Raw genomic sequence first — 6,744 nt, 5'->3', positions numbered from 1 at the left:
GCAGCAACTCTTGCTCCATTTCCCATCAGTAGAATCACCTCCTCTTCCTCAAGAGTCCTACTTCTCCTTGGTCCCTGCAACAAATTGCAGATTTGAGAACCACAGGCGGTATATAATACCCAAGTAGAAATTTGATTTAATGACATATTCACTTTTATCATGAACATACCTGAATCAGAAGCGGTAGTCTCACTACTCTTCTTCTTCTTCAATTCTGCAAGGTAAACCTTGCAGTTCCTCTTCCAGTGCCCCACCTTGTTACAGTGAAAGCAAACAACTTTGCTCTTGGGGTCTTCAGCTTTTGGTGGAATCGGCTTTTCTTCACCTACTTTCTTCTTCTTGGAAGAGTTCCTCTTCCTTTTCTTAGGATTGGAACCTTCACCAATTAGAAGAACAGAACTCTTCTTAGGGGGGAAATTCGATTCCGCAGTCTTCAACATGTTGTGGAGTTCAGGCAGGCTGACATCCAACTTATTCATGTGAAAGTTCACAACAAACTGCGAGAACGAACTCGGAAGCGATTGCAAGACCAAGTCTTGGCTCAGCTCCCCATCCATGGCAAAACCAAGTTGTCCAAGACGTTCAATCAAATTGATCATCTTAAGTACATGGTCATTCACAGATGATCCCTCAGACATCCTACAACCGAACAACTCCTTCGATATCTCATATCGAGCTGTCCTCCCTGCCACATCATACAACTCTTGTAGATGCATTAGGATAGTGTGAGCATCCATATGCTCATGTTGCTTCTGTAGCTCAATGTTCATGGAAGCTAGCATGATGCATTGAACAACATTTGCATCATCTATCCACTTACGATACACAACATGTTCATCATTATGTGCATCACTAGCAGGTTCAGTAGGCTTAGGTGAGTCAATCACGTATTCCAGCTTCTCAATCCTGAGAACAATTCTCAAGTTTCGAAGCCAATCAGCATAATTAGGACTAGTCAACTTGTGAGCATCTAGTATGCTCCTGAGTGATAGTGCAGAAGACATAACGTACAAAGTAAATCTATAAATGATAAACACATAACAACACTTAGCAAATATTCAATTTCATTTCAAAACACTATATGAATCGGGTCTTTATTCATAAGTGGCTCCCACTAGTTTACCTAATTTATTCAACCCCCTACGTGAAAAATTAAGCATTCATAATGCTAGTGGGAATAGGGATCATACATTCCATTACACAACCCCGGCTGTAGCACGAACCGCCATGTAATGTTCAATAGGCAGACAACTCTTGTCAATTACATCTTATGTTATTCCCTAATCAAACTTTAGCCTCTTGAATAATTGAGTCTCGGCTGTGGCACGACAAACTCAATATTCTAAGTCAAGTCTAACCCAACATTCCGTATAGTTGAATCAGTCCCCAAAGGCCCACGGCTGTGGCACGTACCGACCTTTAGATTCTTATTCAATGTACACATCTCTATGTAATAGACAAGTATTTCTTATTTCGAAATCAAAGCCCTCGGCTGTAGCACGAACCGACAATGATTCAAAAATAAGAACTACTTTTCTATCATGTTGGAAGGCTATGACCGACACAAGCCCGTTGTATCATTGGCCAATTACTACTTGATATTATTTAATTTTAGAGGGATTATATTACGTTACAATCATAATCATATTATAAAGAGATTCTTCCTTCTAAATTAAATATTTCAAATCAATAATCAATAATCAGATGATTCCCAGATCGGGTGGAGCATTGTCAAGAGGCGTCACTTAATAACCCTTTCTTACAGAAAGAAATCTGTTGTAGACAGAATCATCCTTTCTCTCATATCAAAAATTCATATTTAATTACGTGTTTCATAAACATAAGAATCTCATGATTGTATTCATAATATTGTTATTAAGGTTATGAAACAATTTCACTATACTAGGTTGTCTAACAAACGCCTTATGTTCATTTAAGTTCACCTAAATCTATCATCGCATGATAAACTAAGCATATATCACATATATAAACATGAATAAACATCAAGGTAGGCATGTTACATCATCTAGCACATTAGTCTAAGCATTATACATCTCTATGTATCACATGAAGCATTTAAAAGCAATTAAAACAGTCAAAAACAGCTTTAAAACACCTCATGGAAATATAAACAGTTCAAAACTTTTATATAAACTAAAATTGATCACTCCATTAGATCCGTCTCGGAAAAACGAATCCAACGATATATTGCACGCCCAAAACGGAGTTACGAAACTCCCAGAAAATCAATTTTAATATGGACAGTCGGGCTGTAACGCATTACAGGAACGCGTTACAAGCCCTGTAACGCATTCCGGTGATGCGTTACAAGCCTTTTAACCAATTAAAAGGTGTAACGCATTCCATGAATGCGCCACAGGTGTGTAACGCATTCCCGGAATGCGCGACACCCTTATTTTTTTTTCTTTTGCAGCAGTCGCCGCCTGTTTTCTCGGAAAACGAGCCTGACATCTTTTCTGTTTCTTTGTATGTACCTTTACCGTGCAATCAACAAACAACACAGCATGCAGATGACATATATATACATACATACAATTCATATATATATATATATAATTATTTAATTACGAATTTAATTATAAGAACTTCAAAAATTCATAATAAAAAATATATACATCATAAAATTATGAAAAAAAATACCCAGACGATCTACAACACTTGTAGAACCCAGATCAACATTCAAAATTATTCTGAGAAACGATTTCTCATCAGACAAAATTAATCCATGATATAACTTGTAAAAATCATAATTAATTCATACAAGCACATAAAATTCTGAAATTTTTACCACAGATCTATATGTATACAACCTATGCTCTGATACCATTGTTGGATTTTAATCGCAGCGGGGGCATGCTAAAACACTTTCGTACATAGAAAAATCCAAATAAAAGCATATAGATCATGAATAAAAATTCGAGGGATCGAATCTAACCTTTATAAAGATTCGGAGACAACGATCAGAGATCCTTAGCAGTTGCTCCTCAAGTGTGAAGCACTCCACCGGTATCCACCAAGAAAACGATGTTAAGGAGGAGGAAGGATGTGGAGAGAATTGGGTTTTCCAAACTTCTTGGGTTTTGGGGTTCGAATCAAAATAGGGTCTATAATAGTATATTTATAGGCAAAATTTTCAGCTGAAATTTTCCCATAAATATTATTATTATTATCCCATTTATTATTCTCATTAATAATTAAAACACCTTTTAATTATTAATCCTTTTTCTAAACACTTTAGAAATAATTCTCTCTCTTGATTTAATTTCCAAAAATTAAATCCTTAATTAATAATATTAAGAACTTTTCTTAATTAATTTATAATCAATTAAATCTCATTTAATCAATTATTAAATTTGCCAATTAATTATTTATTTCATAAATAAATAATTATTAGCCATTATTAATTAATTCCTCCACCATTAAATCATTCTCTTTTTATGGTGTGACCCTGTAGGTTCAATATTAAGCCGGTAGTAGAAATAAATAATAATAAAACTATTTTATCATTATTTATATAAATTCTCTAATTTATTAAATATGATTAATTAATTAATCACATTTATTCTACATCGTGAGGGATACTTCTCAGCATATCGCGACTATCCGGATAATATGAATTCACTGCTTAGAATACCAAGAACCTATTCAGTGAATAGTTATCGTACAATAAACTCCTTCTACCCTACAATGTCCCGATTAAATACAAGGCATGGATCTCGTGTCAAGCCTATCTAATTCAATCACTTGCTTACCATTTACTATGCTTAGTTCTATGCAAATTAGAAACTCCTTTCTAATTTCATTTACTCTGGCCAGAGATTCCTGAACTAGCATAAGTGGATCAGCCTTGAACATTCGCTTCCTTCACTGGAAGGGGTAGATCCTTTATTGATCATACATTATCTTCGTGTACAAATTCCTATACCCAGTAGAGCCCTAATAATTATCCCTAGAGACTAAGAACTAAACCAAAGCATAGTTCAGTGTACACAAGATGACTATGATGACCTCAAGTCTAAGGATACTTGTACAACTATCACTATGTGAACAACTACTGACACGTGAGTGAACTCCATCAGTTGTTCAACTGTGCGAGTCATGTTCAGTGAACTTATTCTATAATAAGCACCTACATACTAGCTATAGTGTCACCACACAAATATCTATGAGAACAGACATCCTTCATAATGAAGCAAGCATAGTATGTACCGATCTTTGCGGATTATTAATTACCAGTTAGTAATCCTATGACCAGGAACTATTTAAGTTTAGAGTTATCATCTTTTAGGTCTCACTATTATGATCTCATCATAATCCATAAAAAGCTTTACTCTAAACTATGGTATATCTTATTTAAACACTTAAATAGATAAAGCCCGTAATAAAAATAAAACAAGTCTTTTATTAATATCAATGAAATCAAAACAGATTACACAGGAAGTTATTCCTAAATCCTAATTCATGATTGGACTTAGGACATATTCCTTTCACCAGCCACTTAAGAATTTCCTTCTTCACAACTTCCGTCATGCTGGAATTTAGCCTTCTTTTCTAAACAGTAGGCTTGCTACCTTCCTCAAGAAGAATTTTATGCATACAATAAGAAGGGTTGATTCCCTTAATATCTGCTATCGTTCATCCAATTGCTGATTTGAACTCTCTCAGAATTCTTAAGAGTTTTTCCTCATCACTACCTGAAAGGTCAGATGCAATAATAACAGGAAAAGTAGATGCATCACCTAAAAAAGCATAACTTAAGTATTCATGTAATGGTTTAAACTCAAGTGTAGGAGCTTCCTCAATAGATGGCTTGAGGAACTTTGGAGATTTGTTCAGCTCCTCCATTCCAAGATATTCAAAAGGCATATCCAGCTTTTTCTTGAACACCTCCACAAACTGCTTATCCAACTTTTTCTTCTGCAGCCTCTTAGGGAAGAGAGATGGAGGATAGATATGTTTCTCCCCTGTATTACCCTCAGGAGGAGTGTGTTCAATAGTAGTCTTCCTTGGTTCCACTTCAACTTCCTTCTGCACTTCTTCCTCAGCCACAGCTTCTTCATCCGAAACTTGAGAGTGTTCGGGATTTGCAACCTTCCTAGACCTCAATGTAATTGCTTTCACCTGCTCTTTAGCTTCCTTCTTTCCTGGTACTTCAGTGTCACTAGGAAGTGTACCAGGTTGACGATTCAGCAAGGCATTGGTAATTTGTCCAATTTGATTTTCCAAGGTCTTGATAGAAACCGCTTGGCTCTTGCACATGAGCCTCAACTCCTCCAATTCATATTTTTCATTAGACTGTTGCAGCTGGAGTTGTTGCCTTGGTGCATATTGTGGTTGTTAAAAACTAGGGAGGTTGTACTGTTTTGCTGGATACTGCTGATAAGGTTGCTGAACCGTATTCTGAGTGTTACTCCAGCTAAAGTTAGGATGATTGCGGTTGTTAGGATGATAGGTGGTTGGTACAAGTTGCTGTGACTTCTGAAAGTTGCTCACGAACTGAGCTGATTCACTTGAAATGGCACACTGATCAGTCACATGGGCACCAACACAAAGCTAACAAACACTAGTTATCTGATTAACTCCATAATTTGACAGAGAATCCACCTTCATCGTCAAAGCCTTAAGATGAGCAACTATAACAGTAGCTGCATCTAACTCCAAAATTCCTGCTACCTTACCCTGAAATAGTCGCTGAGTAGGATTCTGGTATTCATTAGCAGCCATCAGTTCAATTAATTCATAAGCTTCATCATATCTTTTAGCCCACAAGGCTCCTCCTGATGCTACAACAAGCATGGGTCTAGAAGTAGCACCCAAACTATTATAGAAACAGTTAATGATTATCCAGTCAGGCATCCCATGATGAGAAAACTTCCTAAGCATCTCCTTATATCAATCCCAAGCCTCGCATAAAGATTCTCCAGATTGTTGAGCAAATTGAGTAAGTGCATTTCTGATTGCAGCAGTCTTCACCATAGAAAAGAACTTGGTTAAGAACTTCTAAGCAAGATCCTCCCATTTGGTGATAGACCCTGGTGGTAAAGAATGTATCCAGCACTTAGCTTTATCCCGCGGCGAGAATGGGAAAAGCCTCAACTTAATAGCATCTTCTGAAACTCCATTGAACTTGAAAGTGTCATAGATCTCAATGAAATCTCTGATGTGCAAGTTGGGGTCTTCTATCGGAGAACCCCCAAATTTAACTGAGTTCTGTATCATCTGAATCGTGCTCGACTTGATCTCAAAGGTATTAGCCGAGATGGCTAGTCGAACAATGCTAGACTAAATATCATCGATCTTCGGTTGAGAGTAGTCCATCAAAGCCTTTGGATTCGCTTCTAGTTCTCCCATTGCAACAAGAGCTTCTTCTTCCTTCTCAACTAAGATTTCTTCTTCAACTTTCTCCTTGACTACAACTTCTTTCTCAGCTTGATCCAGTATCTTCTTACGCGACCGAGAACGCATCTGCATACACGCTCGCTAGAGTACCTGAAACACGACAAGGAGTTAAGTAAGTAACAATATCCGAGTCACTGAACTTTAACGACCAATGGTGACAAACACATAAACTAAAAATTAACACCGATATCCCCGGCAGCGGCGCCAAAAACTTGTTAGGGCTGAAACACGCGCTAATTTTTACGTAAGTATACGTGATCGCAAGTAATATAGAATAAATTCTAGTTCGTTCCCACATGGATAGGTTTAGGTTAACTTCAATCA

The 6,744-nt window shown here is 36.9% G+C and overlaps 1 non-coding gene across 1 annotated transcript; it reads left to right on the top strand.

The window, feature by feature from the left end:
• The first annotated feature begins 5,875 nt into the window (after positions 1 to 5,875).
• On the top strand, positions 5,876 to 5,982 carry LOC141698962 (small nucleolar RNA R71). The gene has a single exon (XR_012565456.1). It is a non-coding gene; the product is annotated as a small nucleolar RNA R71 (small nucleolar RNA).
• Positions 5,983 to 6,744: the final 762 nt, after the last annotated feature.

The sequence above is a fragment of the Apium graveolens genome, chromosome 11 (genome assembly GCF_009905375.1).
Source record: "Apium graveolens cultivar Ventura chromosome 11, ASM990537v1, whole genome shotgun sequence".
Classification (NCBI taxonomy): Eukaryota; Viridiplantae; Streptophyta; class Magnoliopsida; order Apiales; family Apiaceae; genus Apium; species Apium graveolens.
The sequence above is the reverse complement of the archived record's forward strand: the minus strand, read 5'-3'. Positions and strand labels throughout refer to the sequence as shown.